This window comes from Gossypium hirsutum, chromosome A01 (genome assembly GCF_007990345.1).
Source record: "Gossypium hirsutum isolate 1008001.06 chromosome A01, Gossypium_hirsutum_v2.1, whole genome shotgun sequence".
NCBI lineage: Eukaryota > Viridiplantae > Streptophyta > Magnoliopsida > Malvales > Malvaceae > Gossypium > Gossypium hirsutum.
In genome coordinates this window covers 82621415-82631988 of record NC_053424.1, presented here as the reverse complement: position 1 = coordinate 82631988, position 10574 = coordinate 82621415, and the positions used below count along the sequence as shown (strand labels likewise).

The 10574-nt window shown below is 37.9% G+C and overlaps 1 non-coding gene across 1 annotated transcript; it reads right to left on the bottom strand.

The window, feature by feature from the left end:
• Positions 1–7724: 7724 nt before the first annotated feature.
• Positions 7725–7831, bottom strand: LOC121208234 (small nucleolar RNA R71). The gene has a single exon (XR_005903200.1). It is a non-coding gene; the product is annotated as a small nucleolar RNA R71 (small nucleolar RNA).
• Positions 7832–10574: the final 2743 nt, after the last annotated feature.

The following is a 10574-nucleotide window of genomic DNA, read 5'->3' as shown; positions in this document are numbered from 1 at the left end:
TGTGAGCTTCCCATTACAAGGCTCGAGAGTGTGTTTCCTGATTACGTGCCCCAATTGGGTACCCTGGAAATGGATTGACGAATTATAGTAGTGTACACTAAAGTGTACTATATGAGAGTATCCATCGATATTTCAAACAAATTCAACGAGTAAAGTTTTGACATGGCTAAACTGAAGTTGAAATGATTTGTCATTAAAGTGTACATGTAATACTGAATAATGATATGGAAAGCATATGTATATGAAAGATATTAAATGAAGAACTCATCCATGTTCTTGGTATTATGTAAATTATTTGACTAACATGATTGGTGAAGTTGTGTTTTAGGCTATAAGCCAAATTGCTTGGATGCATTATTGTGTACTTATCTTAAATGTAAATATATGGTAAGTTAAATTCCTATTATACGAACTTACTAAGCATTAAATGCTTACTAGGTTTTCTTTTCTTTATTTTATAGTGCTCGGAAGCTCATAAGGTTGGAGATCGGTCGGAGTATCATCACACTATCCACCAGCTTATTTTGGTATAAAGAAAAAAATTATTTTGACATAATGGCATGTATAAGCTAATTTTACAAATGATGATATGGAAATGGATGTTTGTAATCTAGCCATTGGAATGACTAGTAATGTTATATTTTGGTATGATAATGTAAAGTTATATCATGTTTAATACATACATGTATAAGGAATGGTTAGATTGAATTAAGGTAAAATATATATATTCTTGTAAAAAGGTAAGTTTGACTATATCAATGTATATAATGTTATACTATACTTATTAACGATGTTTGCTTAGTTTCATGCTTGAAATTGGTGGGTATATATGTACAAGTATTATTGTAGGTTATTGGAAAATTTTGTTGAGAAATAAGGCTAGGAAATGGCCTTATTTTGTCCAAACGGGTTGACACACGAGCAAGTGTCTTGATCGTGTGTGACACACGGAGTTGTACATGGGCATGTGGTTTGGCTGTGTGTCCCCTGCATCCTAAAATTGAGAAACAGGATGCTCAGAATTTGGTACACGACACGGGCGTGTGTCTTGACCGTGTGAAACCTGCACCTAATTTGTGAAAATTAAATTGACTACACGGTCTAGCATACGAGCATGTGGCAGGCCGTGTGGCACAAGTCAGAGAGTTACACGGGTTAGGAAACAAGCTGGAACACGGCCGTGTACCTCACATCGAATGTCCACATAGTTTGAGACATGGGCATGTCATCTGGCCATGTGAATCACATGGCCTACTCACATGGGCGTGTGACCCTTGTATATGAATTTTTTTTTTAAATTTTGTGAAAAATTCTCTGAAATTCCCGTTTAGTCCTGACTTTTTTCTAAAGCTTAAATTGGGCCTCAATGGTCTATTTAAGAGACGGTATGATTATTTTTGGATATGAATAGTAAATGACATGAAATGTTTGTAGTTGTTCTGTAAATTTTGGTAATGCTTCGTAACCCTGTTCTAATAAGGGATACGGGTTAGGGGTGTTACATTTATTGGTATTAGAGCTACCATTTAGCTGATTCTCAGACTAGCATAACAAGTATAAGTTTAGCTATACATGCCATTATATAATTTGTAACAGCGTGATATCTTATGACCATTTTAAATGTGTTTTTCATATAGTAATGGCATCCAACCAAGTTAGAGCTAAATCCGAGGAAGCTGAGAGCAATGCTCCAGATTCAGTTCAAAGAGCTGCATCTAGTAGTAGAAGGTCCAAATCTGAGGGTCGAGGTGAGGAGGCAAAAAAAGCCTTCTTTCAAATGATGAATAAGTGGTTTACAGAATTGATAAGAACAAATCCTACTGTACAACAACCTCCCCCTCCTACTCCTCAAGCAGTTCCTAAGATGCCACAAGGTACTGAACTTGTTAGAACTTTTAAGCCTCTGGTAGATAAAATCCATAAATATGAGGCAGAAGAATTTAAGGGTACTACCGAAGATGATCCAGAAAGGGTTGAGTTTTGGTTAGAAAATACCATCAGAGTTTTAGATGAACTATCATGTACACCAGTTGAATGTCTGAAATGTGATGTATCATTGTTAAAAGATTCGACTTATGAGTGGTAGAATACTTTGATTTTTGTTGTGCCAAGAGAAAATGTTACATGGGAGTTTTTCCAAATGGAATTTAGACAGAAGTATATTAGTTAGAGATTTTGTAATGCCCCAAAATCCTAAGTAATTATTTTTTTCTTTTTGTGTTACACAACTGTTTGTCTGCTTCAGTGGTTATGTGTTCTGGGATCTTGGCTTGTTCAAAAGTTTTTTTTTTAAAGAATAAACCCTGTCTCTAGTCAGTAGGCTTTTAAAATAAATATGGGTAAAACATGACAGAATGGGCCTACTGGTCTAAGGGATATGTGGCGTGTTGTTGTTGCCTGAGGACTAAGGTTCGAGTCCTGGTTGGTGCAGTGGAATGTTTTATTTTGCTGCTGTGCCGTGGGAGTATTGTAGTTTGACTGAAATACTGAAGTGTTTGAGGGGAATTTAAATTAGGTGGTTGAGAGAGGAGTGGTCGATTTTGAGTGATTTGAGGAGGAATTTGTGGTACTTTGAAAGAAGGGGGAATGTAGTTCCGAATTTGAACTCTTGCTCAGAGAATTTTGGCTGAGGTTGGTGTGGTTGGAGGAGTCAAGTGAGGGGATTGTTTAGAGGTCTTGCCGATTTAGGAGTCTCATTTTTTTCAAAATTGGTCATAGCTGACCCTTTTTGCTCTTTGGTGCCGAACTTTTGTTTATGGTTTTGCTTCACACTCGTTGGTTTTTGGTTGCGTTTTTCCTTGCTGGGAAGCTGAATTTTGCTAAGGACTTCCAGTGTCACTCAGTTTTGGTTTTGTTTTCAATTTTACTCTTCCTTTCAAGTCCCTTACCCATCGATTTTCCTTTTTCTCTCTCTTTTCCAATTAGTTTTCCCTCTTTGACAGATTACTTTTTCTTCTTCTCCCCTCTCTTAATCGGTCTACTTTGGCCGAATACTCTCCCCTTCTTTTCTTTCTCTCGATTCTTTTCTTCTTTCATATTTTGTGTTGGCCAAATACTCCATCTCAGGTTCGAGTGCATGCTTATTATCTTTTCCTTCTTTTTCTACCTTAATAGTCTGTTACCTAACACCTTGCTTTTGCTAGGGGTGTGGTTGTGATAGCCTTTGTGTGCTGTCGGCTTTTGTTTGGGGTGTGGGCCAATTGTTTCTTCCCCTATTCTGAGTTTGGCGCATTTGGTAAGTTGTTATACGGTTGGTGCAAACTGTTGGTGTGATCAATAATGGTTTAGGTTATTAAGTCTCGGTTGTATTGTAGGTTATCTCTAAAGGGGTTTGTAATCGGTCTCTTGCAACGGATTAAGTGTGTGATCCTCAATCGATCGACCAAGGCAAGTGATAAGTAACCTTTTTGATAAGTGTTATAAAAAGGGATTGTTAATCCTGTTGTTTAAGGGACTGATGGTGTGTCGTGTTTGTACCTAGGTTTGGAGCACTTGTGGACTATTTGCGCCAGAATCAATGAGCCATGACGCTACACGGGCGTGCACTCGCTGGTGTGGTGGTCCGTGTGACTAATCATGGGTGTTTGATCGTTGAGGCCGACCATGAGCGATTTCATGGGCTGAGGTCATTTTGGGCCAAACTGGGCCGTGTGTGCCCCACGGGCATGTGGGCCCCACACGGGTAAACCACAAAGACATGTGGAGAATATTAGGCTAGGCTGTGTAACCGACACAGCCAAGGCCATTTTTGGGCTCGCAATATGGGCCGTAGGCCCATTTTCACTGTTTGACTGTTAAGGTTGAACGGGTCACCCGAGACGACTGTGGACCTACTATTGGGTCGGTAAGTGTACCTGAACCTCTAATTGGTAAAATGACTATTATGCCCCTATGTGATAAAATGACTGATATGCCCTTATGAGTTGTATGATTATATTTGAGCATGCCTTTTTAAACATATTGAATACATATATGATATTATGACATAATGCATGATATGTTGCATGGGGATAGGTTTTATTATGATTGGAGGAAGTGTACTGTACTGGCAGCTCTGCTGCAAATACTATTTAGTGTCGCAATCGGCACTACTTGGAGTGTAGGGATGGGTGGGTTGATTATATCCCCACGTGGAGTGCAGGGTTGGACGGAGATGGAATGTAGAGGATGGTTGGGTGGGATCTCTTGATTGAATATCTGTTCTGTACTGTCACTGACATGGGCTCTGGCCCAAACTGATACTGATATTATAATGGGCTAAAGCCCTAATTGGGACTGAAGCATTTCTAAATTGGGCTTAAGCCCAGACTGTATATGCTCACTGTTTGTTTATTTGATATGGGATTACACATTGAGTTTCCATAACTCACCCATCTATTTTTCTGTACAAGTAATCCCCAGACTTAGGCAGATCGGTGCTACGAGGGACTCAAAGGTGGATTTTTAAATTACAAGTAATTTTATTTTGCGTATTTTTGTTGTAATAAGGCCTCTATGGATTTTTACTTCAATTTGGGTTTTTATTTGTTTTAATTTATAACTGCTGGCAGTAGAGGAAAACACGGGTTTTCCAAAAAGATAAATGCTTTTCAAAAATACCATGAATACGTAACTTGTTTTAAGAGATTCTGCAAGAATTAACGTTTTAAAAAAATTAATGACGTTTTAATATGATTAAATTTTTACCAAACGACTTACATTTTGTAAATGAACGATACATCCTAAAAGCAACGTTAAGATCACAAAGAGGTTAAATATAGAATGGGTTTTTCAACGATATCTCTGTAACAACCCGATGTAGACCCTAATAGGAAAGGTATTTTTGGGACCGCGAATTCGAGTCAGAAAAATATTTTAAAATTATTTTCTGTGTTTATTTTGTGTGAATTTATATCTGTGAAATTTTCGTGATTTAATTTTGTCGTTTAGGTATCCAATTTAATAAAAAGACTTAATCGCGTAAATTAAAAATTTGATAGTTAAAAGCATAAGGGCCAAATTGTTAGTGGCTTTCTAAGTTGGAGCTTTTATGTTGTAAATAATCCATTTGAGTTGGTAATGGCCGGTTATGTCCTTGATTGATACATTTTAATACTAAATAGTAACGGTTAATAAGGTAAAATAATGATAAGTTAATATATGATATAATATGTGATAATTAAAATAGGTGTTCATATTATTATATCATTGCCGAAACTAAAACAAGAAAGAAAAAGAAAAGAAAACCTAGGTTCGGTTTCTTTTCAAGCTCAATCAAGGCAAGAGTTCAGCTCGATTTTTGATAATTTTTACGTTTTTGAGATCGTTGCTTCGAGTACTGCAAAACCCATGCTTGAATTTTTTATTTTGGTGAATATTTTGAGTTATGCCATTGTTGAGAGCTTGTGATTTTTGTTGTTTGATGATGAAATATGAAAGATATGTTTTAGATTAATATATTTTGTATTGGAGTTTTTGATGATTTTGAGTTATTAGGACTAAATTGAAAAAAATAATAACTTGAGGGACTAAAATGTGAAATTAATTAAATATATGGATGATAAACGCCAAATTATACATAGTTTTATCCCAAATACTTAGCATATTTATGGATGTTTACTACTAAATTTGTGGATTTTGGTGCTCTTAATCCGGTTATTTCATGTTTTGTACTCAGGAGCGCACCAAGAGTCAAAAGGAGCCAACAACGAGCTAAAAAGGGGCAAAACAGACCAAATCGAGAAGATCACACGGCCTAAGCCTTGCTACACAGGTTGCTCACACGCCCATGTCCTTCGAGGGTGTCGACCACGGCTCCCACAATTCACACGGCCTAGCCATTGACCCACATGACTGTGTGCAATTTAATGGATCAAACATGACCTGGCAAACACGTCATACGGCTGTGGCACATGGGCGTGTCCCTTTTTCAAAGAGTTGTATTTTATACGGAAAAAGGGTACTTAGGGAGGAAGAAAGCTAATCCAAAGCCTATATAAACACCCTAAGTGTGACCTAATAAGGGGGCCTCTTCCAGAACTTTTCTGGAATACAGAACCACACGCCAGGAATTACTTGAAGGGAGCCAGACGATCCATCCCAAAAGCCGGCGCTACTCCAAGACTGAAGATCTCTCTCAGAATTCCTTTAGAGGTTTTAGAGTTTTCTTCATGTTTTGTTATTTTTATACTTTTGAGATGTACTCTTATTTTATTATGAACTAAACCACTTAGATATCTAAGGGGGATAAAACCTATGATGGATCTTGTTATTATTATCTAAACTGTATGATAAATACTTGATTTGTTCTCAATTATGTGTTCTTAATGCTTGAGTTAATATTCCGGGTATTAATTCATGATTTGATGTGCTTATGCAGAGGAAGAATAGACCCTACCTATAAGTAGATTTGGCTTAATTAAGCGGAGTTGATCGAATGCTTAGAAATAGGGTTACGAGATTTTGCCGGATTAGGGTGAAACCTAATATGGGAGTCCATAGAGTGATTTACTGCTTCCCTAGGGATTTTAATTAAGAAAGAAATTTTGATTAATTCAACTGAGGGTTAAGAAATTTTGATTAATTCAACTGAGGGTTAGACGTTATTAGTCTCGAAAGGGATAATAACATAGGTTAGGGAATCTCACGGATCAAGTCAAGTGAATAAATCATCTGGTTCAGAGTAAGATAACAAGTGGAATTTAGGTGGATTCCTCCTTGGGTGTCGTCTTTATCAATTGCTTTTCTTCAAGTCTTTTTTCCAAATTTTCTCTTTTCTTCAATTAAATTAGTTAATTAGTTTAGATAATTAGTTCAATAAACAAACCCTTTTATTCTTAGGCTAGATAATAAAAGATAGTTATTACTAGTACTTTTGGGTCCCTTGGGTACGATATCCCGGTCTTGCCATTACTATACTATTGTTCGATAGGTGCGCTTGCCTTTTCGTCGTGATAATAGTTAGTCTAGGTTTGATCTTCATTATAAATATTTATTACTTGTTACGAATCACGCGATCAAGTTTTTAGCGCCGTTGCCGGGGATTCAAAATATTATGAACGCTAAATTTTTATTACTTTAGCCATTTATTTTTCTTGCAATATAATTTTAGTTTATTATTATTATTATTTATTAATTTACTTATTTTTTCTCTTGGCAGGTTTTTATAGTTTATGACTAGAAGAAACCCGTCAGGACCATTACTTTTTGACGAAGAAATCGATCGTACAGTTCGTAGAAATTAAAGAGAAATAAGGTGTAGCTTAAGATACACGGAGAACGAGCGAGAAGACGATACTCAACCCCCAAATGACGAGATAGCTGAAAACCAAGGAAATCAGCTACCTCCTGCAATTGTGGCTAATCAAAATCCTGCTCCACGTACTATGTATGATTATGCTAAACTTTCTTTAACAAGAACTAAATCTAGCATAGTTAGACCTACTGTAGCTGCAAATACTTTTGAATTAAAACCTAACACTATTCAGATGATACAGTAATTTGTTCAGTTTGATGGTTTGCAGGATGAAGATCCCAACGCTCACTTAGCAAACTTTTTAGAATTTTGCAATACATTTAAAATCAATGGCGTTTTATATGATGCCATACGTCTTCGGTTGTTTCCCTTTTCACTGATAAACAAAGCTAAACAGTGGTTGAACTCGTTACCACGAGGGTCTATCACTACTTGGGAACAAATGACTGAGAAATTTTTACTAAAATATTTTCCGCTGGCTAAAACGGCTAAATTACGTAATGATATCTCTTCTTTTGTGCAGATGGATTTAGAAACACTTTACGATGCATGAGAGAGATACAAGGACTTACTGAGAAGGTGCCCTCACCATGGGTTACCGCTTTGGCTTCAAGTACAAACATTCCACAATGGCCTAAAGCCCTTGACTCGACAAATGGTTGACGCAACTGCTGGTGGAACCATCAACAATAAAACATCGAAAGATACCTATGAATTTATAGAGAAGATGTCACTGAATAACTATCAGTGGCAAGTTATGAGGACAAAGCCAACGAAAACAGCCAGTGTTTATAACATTGATTTAGTCACTATGCCCTCTAATCAGGTAGAACTTCTCAATAAAAAGATTGACGGTTTACTTGGTTCTACGCAGGTACATCCAGTAATGAGGTGTAACTCAAGTGGCGGAGGTGTGCATACAGAATAGCAATCCTTCAATCCTACAACTGAAGAAGAACAAGTCAACTATATGGGTAACAATAACTTCTGATCTCAAAATAACCCATACAGTAATACATATAATGCAGGTTGGAGGAACTACCCAAATTTCTCCTGGGGTGGTCAACGAAATCAAAAGCCACAAAATCCTTAGGGTTTTCAACAACCACCTTATCAATAAGAGAAGAAACCAAACCTTAAAGAGATGCTTTCTAAATTCATCTCGGTGTCAGAAACCCATTTCCAAAATACCGAGACAGCACTTAAGAATCAACAAGCATCGGTCCAAGGACTTGAAACTCAGATAGGTCAGCTATACAAACTAATCTCTGAACGACCACAAGGTAGCTTACCAAGTAATACTGAACCTAATCCGAGGGAACACCTCAATGCAATTAGTACTCAAAATAAGGAAGGATTCATTGCACTGGAGCCAGAATTATAGTAAGACAACGCAATGAACAAAGGTCGAGAAGAGGTAAACGATAATGATCCTAAATAGGTAAGTACGAATCATGAACCTCGTGTGCCATATCCTAAAGTGATGACGAAAGATAGAACAGAAGAACAATTCGGTAAGTTTGTCAAACTCTTAAAGAAATTACATATTAACTTACCCTTTATTGAAGTTATGTCGCAGATGCCCAACTCAGCAAAATTCTTAAAGGAACTTTTGAGCAATAAAAGAAAATTAGACGCTACATCGCATGTGGAACTCAATGCAGTCTGCTCAGCTATTCTAAAGTATAAGCCACCTAACAAATTGAAAGATCCAGGGAGTTTTACAATTCCTTGCTTAATTGGTAGTTTATCTATGAATAATGCTTTAGCTGATCTAGGGGCAAGTATAAATGTTATGCCGTATAAAATGTTTAAACGACTAGGTCTCGGTAAACCCAAACAGACTAGGATGAGCATACAATTGGCTGAAAAAACAGTTAGATTTCCTAAAGGTATTATTGAAGATGTTCTCGTTAAAATTGATAAATTTATTTACCCAGTAGACTTTGTCATCTTAGATATGGATGAGGATAACGAGGTACCTATAATTTTAGGACGACCCTTTTTAGCAACTGCCAGAACCATTATTAATGTAGGCACAAGAGAGCTAACACTTCGTGCAGGAGACGACGCAGTAACACTCCAAGCACGCAATTCAGTTAAAACTTTTAAGACTCAAGATAATGCTATGAAACTTGTCGATGATAAAACTAATATTCAATCGTCCTTACAGAAACTTCCTCGAACCAAGACAATGGAGACAGTGCACTATTATCAAGTAGCGAACAAAGACACCCATGAGGAACGAAGGCTTCAAATAGAGAAGCTAGATGAATGGCGAGCACACAAACCGAGAACACATGATAAACCAAAACTACGCCAAAACAAGCCCGATACCTCTCCTAATCAACTTAAGGTTGGCAATAAAGTCTTACTTGATGCCACAGATCCCCACATTGTCACTACCACACCAAATGAGGAAATCCTTCTTATAGTACTCAGTATTTTTCCATTCGGTACGATGGAGGTGAGTCATCCCAAGTTCGACACTTTTAAGGTAAACAACACCCGATTAAAACCTTATTTTAAGATTGACAGTAGGAATGAGGAGTATGAACTCCTCAAACCACCATGATCTTTCAACAAAGAGGTAAGTCGAGCTTAGACTATAAATAAACGCTTCTCGAGCGGCAACCCGAGCACTAACATATTTTGATTTCTTTATTTTAATTTCTAACACCTTGAATCATTAACTTAATTTTTGAATTGCAAAGTTTTTCAGCACACACGACTAGGCACACGAACGTGCTTAAAGCCATGGCCAAACAGGGGAAGAGACACGGCCGTACGATACGGCCGTGTTGAAGCAGGACATGATTTCCACAAAACATGGGGTGCGATAAATCCCCACAGCCGTGCGACGTGGCCGTGGGTGAACTTGATAGGAGACCACGGGCATGGGAATGGAAAACCACGGGCGTGCCAGGGACAAGGCTCGATTCTGTTTCTTCGACACGGGCGTGAGACATGCAATACACAGGAGTGCTACCATAACACACGGGCATGGGAGAAGCGAACAAAGCTAGGCACGACCGTGTGACATGGCCATGTCAACACACGCCCAAGACACACGGGCGTGGGATAGTAGCCGGGCATGACATAAATCGCAAAATTCAAAAAACAAGGGCTCACCCTCAAAGTACACGGGCGTGGCCCTAGGCCGTGTGCACCTCCCCTATATAAGCAAACCACTGTTCATCTTCTTCCCCTTTTCAAAATCCTAGCCGAAATCTACCCTTCCCCATTCCCTGATCCCTATTTTGGCCACCATTCCCTAGATTCTCACTTCTTCAACCCTCAAACCACCCTTAAATCCACTTCCCTTGCATTAATCCCCACT